At 42.7% G+C, this 10,373-nt stretch overlaps 1 pseudogene; it reads right to left on the bottom strand.

Moving 5' to 3' along the window:
* Positions 1-8,262: 8,262 nt before the first annotated feature.
* On the bottom strand, positions 8,263-9,356 carry LOC112311198 (farnesyl pyrophosphate synthase pseudogene; annotated as a pseudogene).
* Between the last annotated feature and the right edge of the window lie 1,017 nt (positions 9,357-10,373).

Below are 10,373 nucleotides of genomic sequence, written 5' to 3'. Positions count from 1 at the left end.
GCGAGTGCCAATTTCCTTCTGCACGGTAATCTTTGTATTCAAGACGCCGGGAGTAAAGCCAGCCCCGATGCTCCGCCCGGCGGGATCCCTCCTTCTCCTCTTCAGCCGAAGGCGCCGGCTGCTCCTGCCTTCCAAGGCGAGCTTCGGGAAGGGAGGATGAACTATGGTGAACAGGGAGGTCGGGGACCCCTTCAGTCCTTCACCATTCACTTTCCCCTCTAATATCACACCCCCTTTTATATTCCGCTTCACGTGGGGTGTGGGGCGGGAGGGAGGGGGAGAGAAGCGGAGGGGGTAGACCAGGAGAAGGCTGGGAAAAACCAAGAAATGCCCACCTTCCCCGAACTACCTCAGAGGCCACCTCAAACCCTCCTCCCGCCGCTCCCCTGGCGGCCGCTGCAAAACCCTCCCGGTCGCTCTGCAAGAAGGCAGCGCAAAGCGAGTGTCGCCTTCCCCTCGCCACCCCTGGCTCAGCTGCCACGGCCGGGGAGCCCAGAGGCTCAGTGTCGCTCAAACCTCCCCTCTCGCCCCCGCTGTCCCCGCTAGGCCCTCCCCCCGCGCCCCGCGCCCCGCGGACCCTTTCAAACCCCCTGGGCTCTCGATGGCTGCTCCGGGAAACGCTGGCCAAGACTGGGGCCCGGACGACGAGGCTCCAAGCAGGGCGGTGGCGGGGCACCGGGTACGGTGAGCCCAGCAACGAGATGCGGGCGGGTGCGCAGAGACGCCAGGTCCTCGCGGAGTACGGCCGGGGTGCGGCAGCGGGAGCCCAGGGACCGCTCCATCACTGGCAGCCAGGGAGCCCCAGCATTTTCCTCCCTCAGGCAGGCGCCTCAGCTCGGCACACGTCCTCAGAGAGTAGGGGGCCGGCACTGGAACCTTCCGGACGTGCACTAACGTGGAGGGTGCGAGCCGCTCCTATCCTCTTCCTCCGCAGCCTGATCGTCCTCACCCCGCTGCTCTCGCGGCCCGGGCAGGAGGGGGGCCACTAGCGGCAGCTGCTCCTTTCTCGGGGGCGTTGGTGGCCAGACGTGCTGGTGCAGCGACTGCAGCCGAAGCCTTTCAAAGAACGAGAGGTGGGGTTGGTCGGAATCGGCCACCTGGGCGGGTGAGTGCAGGGGGAGGGCAGCAGCCAGGGAGGGGGCTGAGGTGGTTGTTACTAGTGCTCTCCTCTCGCTCCACCGTATCCCTTGGTCTCTCGCGGCTTTGGGAGAGGAGGGACCAGCGCCGGAGCACTGGAGGAGGAGGAGGAGGGGCGAACGTCGGCGAGAGAAGGCGGTGGCGGTGGCGGCGGCGGCGGGGGGAGAGGGCCAGCCAAGGGGAAAGAGGGAAGATGGCGTCTGCGCATGCGCCCGGGCGCTGCAGAGATAAAGCCGGTCCAGCCGAGGAGATGACGGGTGTTCGGACGTCCGCGAGAGCCTGGAGTCCTGACGGAAGTTGCCGAAGGCTGGCGGGCACGCTGAAGCCAAGGGTTGGGTGGGTGGGTGGGTGGGAATTTCGGCCGGGGGAGCGAATCCGGGTCAGCCTGTAAGACTCTGCCTGGGTGGGGGTGGGGCAGGATGAGGGGCACGCGCAGGTTAGGTGTGTCTGCTCTTTTTTCACACGCGGCTGTCGTGAGCGCGCTCACGCGGGAGCAGAGGGAGCAGGCAAGGAGGTTGTTGGAGCCCTGCGTATCGGGTGTATGCGCCCTGGGTGGTGCCCCCCCTCCTTCAGAATAGATAATGAGGCTTTTCTCCGCAGCAACAGCATCACGAGTTTCGGTTCCCAGGAGCCCGCTGCCGCCGCCACCACCGCCACGACATGAGTCAGGCTTTCTTCCTCCGGCGTGTGGGGGAGCCTTCCTCTCTTTTGCGCACCTGGGCTCTACCCGGGCGGCGCCACCACTATCCCCTCAGAAGATGATGCCCTAGTGCCGGAGCTGCAGGGTCCACAGAAGGCCGGTGGCTCCTCACAATAGGTGCTGCCTTTTGTGTTGTGCAGTCGTGGCTGCCAGGCGGTCCCCTCACCCTTGACAGGCAGGGGCCAGCCAGCCCGGCAGACATTGCAGCCGTTTGCTAGATAAATTGCCTAAGTTTCTCTGGGGAGGGTTCTTAGAGACAGAGAGCTTGCCCTCCGCCCTTACCTGGAGCAAAGAAGCCGCAGGCTCTGTAAACTAGCTAACCTCAACAGGTGGAGCTATCTCCAGCAGGGATGTCTTTTCGTTTCATTGTCCAGGCTGTAACCCACACAGGTGAGACTTAAAAGACAAAGTTGCTTACTCAGGTAGCAACACGAGTGCAATGATAAGTGAAGACCATAGTCTAGAAAAGGAAAGAGCCATGGCAATTCTAGTTTAAAAACCTGCTTGAGACTTTTAGTTCTACGGAGGCAATGTTGGCATTTTGATTAAAGGCAATTTACTGGAAGTTGCTTCCCTGGCATTACCATGTTAAAACATTGTAACTCTAAACATTTTTTACTGTGAAGCGAAAATGTATTTCTTGATTAAAAAACAACAAATATGGCAAACCCTAGAGAGAAATTTTTATTTTTTCAATTTAGTTCTAAGTCGGGGAACTAAACTTTTTTAATTTACTGATTTTAGAAAGAGAGGGGAAGGAAGGGAGAGAGAGAAACATTGATTTGTTATTCCACATATTAATGCATTCATCGGTTTATTCTTATATGTCACCTGACTGGAGATTGAACCTGCACTTTTGTACTGAGACAGACACTCTAACCAACTGAGCTTACCTGGCCAGGGCTGCACGTTTATGGTTAGGCCTGGTTGAGTAACTTTCACAGCTTGACAAATATATACAATCCTATTTCAGGATCTTGTTAAAGCATAAACAACTGTAGCTTTTTGCAGTGTTTTGATACAAATCTAATTGTCAAATAAATATGTTGCTTTTTGGTTTCTCTAAACCTCCCCCCCCATCAATCTCTCAAAACTTCACATCATTCTCTTATACTGTTGAATAGAAATGCATCCTCAATATCCCACATAATCCTGTATCAGAGCTATGATATATTGTTGCTTTTTCTGTGCTCCACCCTGCAAATAAACCCAAAAAGCAGGACTACATTTATTTTTTACTTTAAATTGCCTATGTGGAGCTCTGTGCCAGATGCAAAATTATGTGCTCATAAATAGGGATATGTAATAAAAATGAAATACATTTGTACTTGTTTTGTGATATTCATGTATTAATCTGAATGATTGTATTTTTATATAACTATGACCATTTATGTGTTTTACAAAAATATAATTTCTTTTTTAATACCCCAAAAGCTTTTGTTTCATATGATATTCCTGTAATGGTTGCCATCCATTGCTGAAATGCAAATCTGACATGCTTTTTCAACAGTTTTTAAATGGAAAATAAAAACTATCCTAACCAATTGAAATTGCCCTGGAATGTAGATGAAACTACAGTGTAAAAGAAAATGCTCTTGGTCTCTCAAAATGTTGCCTTAGGTAAGAGTTTTAAATTACCCCAAACAACAGCTCAACGCCCCCTGGGGCACCTAAATACCTTTTATGATCCTGCTGATATGGTTAGAAGCAGAAGAAACACATAATAAAGTTTTACCCAGAGTTGAAAGAATGAGTTATCAGAATGATCCTATAAAAACAGATATTTGTTCTAATAACCAGGAGTAAAGGGTATTGTTGTTTTGGCTGTTTTGATCTTGGGGGTAGGAATATTATTTCTTTTAAATGAGAGTTTTGTTAAAACTTTTCCACAATAACATAAGCAAATATGATCTTTTCAAATACATTTCATTTTTGTCTGCCATAGCACTTTAAAATTCCTGTTTGAGCTCCATCACATTCCACTAAGACATAAAGAGCAAATCTGCAGTTATGGAAACCTGAGTTTGAAAAAATGACTCTGTGAATGCACACATATGCATATATGTCTTTCTCCAACCCCTCTCTCTAGTTGCCACCATTTCCATGACCAGCAATACCTGGATACAAGTACATTAAAACAAACAGAAGCACTTAAACAACCAGGTGTTACCGTGTTACCACCATTTAATTTATAAAGACTGCATTTTTATATTAATATTGAATGCATACCGCTATGTGTAATGAACTCATAAATCCTTTCAACCCAGTACTTAGAGTTATCCTTTGCCTTTTGAAAGACTGAATTTCACCTGTTGCATTCTGAAGGTATAGCCCTCAATAACTCTGTTAACTAAAAGATTAATGTGTAGTGCAGTGTTCACTAAAATCCAATTATTGTGACATTGCAAACCAATAGGTAGATTTGACTGTTTTCAGTGGGGGTTTTTTCTACCATAAAATAGAAAATTAGCTTAACATTATATTATTTACCTAGTTGTGAGAACTATTAAATAGGTCAGTATTTAAAGCCAAGCAATTCTCCAGAAGTAAAGCCCTCAAAGAGCAAGAAGGAAATATTTATACTCATAATGACTGTGACTGGCAAAAGTAGATATTAAAGAGAAATGTGTACAGAAAATAATGCCACTGTTCCACTCCAGGAATTATTCTACCTAACCAGTACTTCAGGCATGCAATATTACTTAGCTGGAACTTTTGAATGTCATCTGAAAAAGAAGTCAAACTTTTAAACATGTTAAAGACCAAAAACTCAATAGAGTAAATGTGAAGATCTAATTGTCTTTATTGAGGAAGTGGTGAATCAGGCAACATCCAATCTGGCAAGTAGAGAGGTGCTCCAAGAAGCTATAGGATATGGAAAGCATTTATAGGTGGAATTGGGTGGGACAAAGTTATTACCAAAAGAAAAGACAACATTGTTTCAGGCAAGGTTAACTTAGAGAAGGAGAGGGAGTTCTTATCAGGCAGGTTGTTTCAGCTTCTGGAGGTGGAGGAAATAAAGAGTCACATGACATATTACCTCATTGGTACTCACCAGAAAATTCCAGACTGACCCATTAACATTACATTCCTGGAGAAGCTTGGAACTGCAATTGGGTCATATATTAATTGTACAAGTGATTCCATTTGGGGCCTTGGCTTTCTTTTCAACAATGAATTATATAAACGTGAAAAAGTCACACATTTTGACATAGGAAGACATGCATGGGGATACCACAGCATGTAAATGCTATTTGACTTTTGTAATACCACAAAATGCTTATTTTGAAACTTCACTCAAATTTCAGTGAGTATTATTTAGCTTATAATATTTTGCAGGATTTGTTAAGCTTTCAATATAAGTATGTTCCTGGTCAGCTAAACAATTTTATATCCTCAAAGAAGGATATAAATATTCTCCCATTTTAGCAATTAGCTTTGACTGAATATGAGAGCCTATAGACTGGAGACAATATTAACCTAATCTTTCCAACATGTCCTAAGGCCCAATTTGTATTTGTACATCTTTTGAATACTTACAGAAATAAACACGTTTGTCATATTTTTTGAATCATAAGACAGTACAGAAACTTGAATTTGTGGTTCAGAGGCCGCACTGATACCATTAGCTCATTTAGGTCTACCCTTGGATAGAGAAGGCATTATTAATTTCATTTTAGAAATAAGTGATCACAGAGAGGTTAAAGAACTTGTCCAAGGTTTATTCCTAAATCTGGATACTCAGGTCTTATTTTCAGATTCTATGTCTCCGGGTTGAGGTGGTTTTCTGAAAAAGCAATCTGAACTCTAGGGACTAGTATTTTTCAAAATTTTCTTGGAAATTAATGTGTTCTTTTAATGCTTTTGTAAACCGAGGGAGATATGCCACATACACACTAATTGCATACAGCATTTCTTCTGCATGAAGAGGATAAAAGACTTCTTCTGTTTGAACCAATGTAAATGTTACAGATTCTTCTATAGTCCATCTTTTCTGACTTACAAATGTATTAATTTGGAGAATTTTCTTACAACTGAAAAAAAAAATCAGCCTTGGCCATTGTGGCTCAGTTGGTTGGAGCATCATCCCATAAACTAAAAGGTTGTGTGTTCGATTTTCAGTCAGGGCACATGCATAGGTTACAGGTTCAGATCCCAGTCGGGGAACATACGAGAGGAAGCCGATTGATGTTTCTCTCCCTCTCTCTCCCGTTACCCTCACGCAAGGACAAAATCAATGAGCATGCCCTTGGGTGAGGATAAAAAAAAAATCATTTCTAACTTCTGCTACAAAACTATGAAGTGGCATTGAAAACATCACTTGTTAATTTAAAAATTTTAAATTAAATCAACCCTCCAATTTCTTCAGATGATAACTAATATTTATTGAATGCCTACTTTATACTACACATCATTCTAAATGCTTTAAGTGTTTTAACTCACTTGATCTTCACAACCGTATAAAGTAGGAACTATAATTACCCCTTTTTACAAATAAGGAAAGTGAGGTGCAAAAAGGTTGAAGTCTAACAATTTGTCAACAGTGGGGCTAAGGTACAAATCCCTGCAATACAACCAGCCCTTCAAAGCTGCCTCCAAGACATACTGTTAAATCAGTCTCCTGCCAATTCTAGCTTCCAAGTTAAATTTCTACAGAATACTCATGTTTCAAGTTTCCTAAATTAGGTATCACCGAAGATCTAGGAGCACCATTTTCTCCTGATGCAGAGATATTCTAAGAAAGAAAGCACATTTTAAAGACTCTACTATGGCCACATAGGAACTGGACATAAATGAACAGGAACAATGATTTGACAAGTTGGATGATCCTTCACTGATCAAAAACAGATTTTGAATGCTTTTTAAAAAAGGTATTAATCACACATAATTGAGGAAAGCTGTATATACAAGACAAGATAAATGTTTTCCCATTTTAGCAATTAACTTTTATTGAATACAAGAGCATGTAGAATAGAGGAAATAATAACCTAGTCTTTCCAACATATTCTGAGGACTATTTGTATTTTTACATCTTTTTGAATACTTAAAGTTATAGAAATAATCATATTTGTTATATTTTTGGTATCATAATTTTAATAAGACCTTCATCTTTTTACCATACATAAACCAAAACCAGGTCAAGAGGTACAAACAAATCATAGCAGCTACTGTTCCTTTACATTTAAAGATAGAATACATAGGCATATCATGAGTCTCAAAGCTGAAGGGAAAAGGAATAGCTGTTGAAGTCATTCCTTAATATGGAATTTTCCTTTGGTCATTCATCTTCTTCCTCTGCTCTGGCTTATCTATTAGGAGAATAAAATTGATAAAATAGTTTTAGTAACTTAAATTGACATTTTGAGTTAATTTCATTTTAGAAGAAAAACAGAAAATCATTGATCTTAAAGGCAAAAATCTTTCCCGATTTTAATACTTTTAAAAAGAAGAAAAGAAAATCTTAGATGCATGCAAGCTAAACTATAGTCAGAAGCACAGGATAAAATCTGGTTAATAGCATGACATAGAACATTAAAGGCTGTAGTACTGTTTACGTATGGAATTTGTTTATAAAAGCTTTATGAATGATAAAGTTAGAATGATTAATGAGGAAATGTTGAAATTTCAAAGAAAAGCATGAGATGTAATTCAGGAGGGAAAGCTCAACAAAATTGATATGTTTTATTACAAGTAATACATACACAGTTGACAAATTCAAGAAAATTAACTACACAACTGACTCACCCTCTTCACTGAGTTAAATGTAAAGTTAATTGCAAAGATGCCAGCAAAGCTTTCTATCAAAAATTGGAAGAGAAGGTCCAACAGAAGGTGCTTTCTTGCCCCAGTTATTTATAGACAGAATGGGATCACATGACAATGTCAACCCCGTAGTTTAACTTTGATGTTTCAGAAGAGTTTCTAGACACCCTCTTTATTCAAGTCATAATTGATGTACAAAAATAGTTAATTACACATATACCAAAACATGTTTTGATCAGTTGCCTCTCACACACCCTGTCCCACAACCCAGGCATGTGCCCTGACTGGGAAGTGCACCAGCGGGCCTATCGGTTGGCAGGCCAGCACTCAATCCACTGAACCACACACAGTACATGTTTTGAATAAAATGAGGTAATACTCTATATTACCTCAATGTTGATCCCAAATTATTTGATAAATAACAAGAATTTTGAAAGGAATACTTAAAATGAAAACATCCTAAGAAAGGAGCTAAGTCTTATTTTTACTGTCAGCATATGATAGGAACTCAGTAAGAACTTGTAAAGAATTTCTTAAATCCCACATTATGTAATAATGGTCATTATAGTTTATCACATGAACTTTACTACTGGACTATTTTTTTTTTGAGAACTTACTGTAATTTATTGAGAGCCTCCCTCCCTGCCCTCGTAGTCTCTAGTTCACTTTTTCCTCTTGTAGATCTTGTGCACCAGCCTCAGGAAGATGGCTGGGGGCAGTGGCGTTGAGTGCTGCTCAATGAGACCCATGACGCGGCTGTAACTGTCTTATTCATAGTGCGTGAACACAGCCTGCAGATTCAGTTCCTCATACAGCACCTTCACCCGGGCCACCTTCTCAGCCTCCTTCTGTCCATAATTCTCCTGCAAGATCTGGAGCTGTTCCAAAGAGGCCTGTTGCAGACACTGAACCACCAGCCAGCTGCATGACTGTCCTGGATGTCAGGGCCAATCTTGCCTGTCACACTGGAGTCCCAAAAGAGATCAAGGTAATCATCCTGAACCTGAAAGAGCTCCCCCATCTCCAGCAGGATCTCCTTGGCATTGGCATGTTCCTTCTCCCCATCAACGCCATATACATGACAGCAGCTACAGGTAGGAGGAAGGTAGAAGGAGTAGAAAGCTGTCTTATACTTGACAATAGATTTATACCTCTTTTCAGTGTACCTGCCAAGATCCACTCTGCCTTGTGGGGCTGTGATGAGGTTCAGGGCCTGTCCAATCTCAGTCTGATAAGAACCCTGCAGGAAGAGCTCCATCAGGTTTAGGTGATAGGGCTGCTCTCAGCAGTAGAGCTTCAGCAGTCAATAGATACATGCTTCCAGAATTGCATCATTGATGGCATCCAAACCTATGCCTGGCTTCTGATACCAGCAGACCTGGCCCCGTTGGGTGAGGAATGAATCCATAATGTCATCTGACACCAGGAAGAAAGCTTGGAGCAGTTCCACACACCAGCCCACAGTCATGGCCTGCTGCAGACCGTCGGCATCCAGCCTTCTCAGTTCCACCAGATCCTGGAAGGTTGTCAGCATGGTCATGCCCCACTGGTACTTGCCTCCATTGACGTACTCCAGGACCTCCTTGAGACGGGCAATAGCATCTCCTATTTCTGGGTGCCCCATATCATCGTCAGTCAGCACCCTGACAATCTCAGAGAAGTTTTGGATGAAACCCTTCCTTTTTTGGTCATAAACATCCAATTTCTGGTCTCCATTCATTCTGAGGGAAGAGTGAAGTACTCTGTTACTGGATGTGGGTTCTTTTCCCTGGACTTTTCATAAGATGTTTCTGAAGAACATTAAGTTCAGAAGTTATGACATTAGGAAAGAAGCTCATTAAAATTTTGGTCAAAGGTGTCCAACAGTATTAAATTTCCTTCTCTGTTCCTTACTTGATCTCTGTAAAATTCTCCTTGCCCACACTAAGCCTATAACAACTTTCTGACTACTCTTTTTTCATGGAACATCATGCCCAGATCATTTTTGTTTAGTGAAAATGGTAAGAGGAGTTGAGTCTGATCTCCTTTTCTGATAGGTTTGCAAATGTTTAGATACAGTGCATTATGTTAAGTATTGATTAGAACTGGGATCCTTAGGCTTTGTGGTTTCTGGAAATGCATTCCGTACATCCTGGCTTAAGAATGGGGAAAAGTCATGTGCTTCTTCCAGTTAGATGAGCTCCAGAACTATTTTCTGAAAAATGTACAAAGCCTACAATGAATGGAGTAACTTCAGCTAAAATGACCTATTTTTTTTAAGTTTAACGTAGTTAATATTCTAAAAAATTTACTAGCACTATTGGTCAAACATTGTGAAGTAGTAATATTGAATGAGGGCTCTGCTACTATTTTTCATGTATCCCCACATGGAACATTTTTCCTATTTATGATTGTGAAGGGTAACAGGATCCACCCCAAAATATGCTGCTCTGGTACATTGACTATGTTGAGCTGTAGTCACTTAAAAAAACAGCAAATGGTTTTCAGCTCTGGCTGGGTAGCAAAATTGGTTAGAGAGTCATCCCAATATAGGGCACCTACATATAGGTCAGGGCACCTACAAGAACCACCCAATCAATGCATAAGTGGAAAACATCTCATCCCTTCCCTTCCCTTCCCTCTCTCTCTTTCTCCCCCCCAAAATTAATTAATTAGTTAATTAATTAATTAATTAAACAGCAAATACAGGGAGAGACTTTCTCTTAACTCCCCTTACTTGCCTAAAAACAGATCCTCCAGAAGGAACTTAACTGTCATAAATCCCCTCCCTTGG

Source organism: Desmodus rotundus, chromosome 13 (genome assembly GCF_022682495.2).
Source record: "Desmodus rotundus isolate HL8 chromosome 13, HLdesRot8A.1, whole genome shotgun sequence".
Lineage (NCBI taxonomy): Eukaryota > Metazoa > Chordata > Mammalia > Chiroptera > Phyllostomidae > Desmodus > Desmodus rotundus.
Note: the sequence above shows the minus strand (reverse complement) of the source record. Positions and strands in the feature narration are given on the sequence as shown.